The sequence below is a fragment of the Solanum tuberosum genome, unplaced genomic scaffold (assembly GCF_000226075.1).
Source record: "Solanum tuberosum cultivar DM 1-3 516 R44 unplaced genomic scaffold, SolTub_3.0 scf00151, whole genome shotgun sequence".
Taxonomy (NCBI): Eukaryota; Viridiplantae; Streptophyta; class Magnoliopsida; order Solanales; family Solanaceae; genus Solanum; species Solanum tuberosum.
The window spans coordinates 1092082-1093149 of NW_006239077.1; positions in this window are offsets into that span (position 1 = coordinate 1092082).

Here is a 1068-nt window from a genome sequence, read left to right on the forward strand (position 1 = left end):
TATACCTTTGGCCGAGTGTATTGGGTCATCTTAATGGGGCGTATACATCGGACTCCACATTTAGCTCATGTGGTTTTATTATTGGTTATCAGTAGCTCCCACAGTTTAGTCAGATTCTATTGCATTGACCATGTATCAATATATTCAGTATTCAGTCTCAGCATGTTCTAAATTGGTCATCGCATTCAGTTAGCTCAATATTCAGTATCTATAACATGTTCAGATTATATCATTGCTTATTTGCTTTGTTCAGTTATATGTTATTTCAGATGTATTCTATCCTGCATGCTTAGTACCTTTCAAGTACTAACGCATACTCTGCGCTACATCTTCTCGTGATGTAGGTTCAGGTTCTCAACATCCAGAACACGCTTAGATCGGTTCCCGATCTCCAGTTCATTAGAATCAGTGGTGAGTCCTCATTTTCCGAGGACAAATGTAACACCCTGTATCCGAAATAGACCAAAAATGAAGATTTTGAAAAGGTGCAGGTGCAACCCACGGTTGCCATCCACGGACCGTAGGTCAGACCACTGCCCGTGCTGGTGGTCCGTGGTTCACCACTGCAACCCCTCCCCAAACCAGCTTAGAAAATCAGCTAAGTCCCGACTCACGGATTGACCCACGGTCCGTAGATCAAACCACGGTCAGTGGTTTGTGTCCGTTGATCAAGACCCCCTTTACCTAGCCTCTGATAAAAATAGCAGTCGACCAGCACGGACCATCGTTTGATCCACGGTCCGTAGGTCTGATCATAGATGAGGGTCAACAGCCAGTTAGATGGAACTTTTTGATGGGTCAACTTCAGATGGTCATAACTTTTAGCACAAAGGAAATTATGTGTCCTATGACCTATGATAACATAGATAATTGAATCCTCTTTCCAACGCCACCGAGTTTACTAAAATCTGACCTACGAGTAAAATGTTATGCTTGTTTTAGTGAAGCTCTATCAGGCAGACTCGACCGACGACTCCAATCGATAGACCGTCGATTGACCTACAGCCCGTAGGTCCAATCCGTCGGTCACTCCGACAGCAGTTAAGTCAGGGGTCTTTTGGTCTTTTC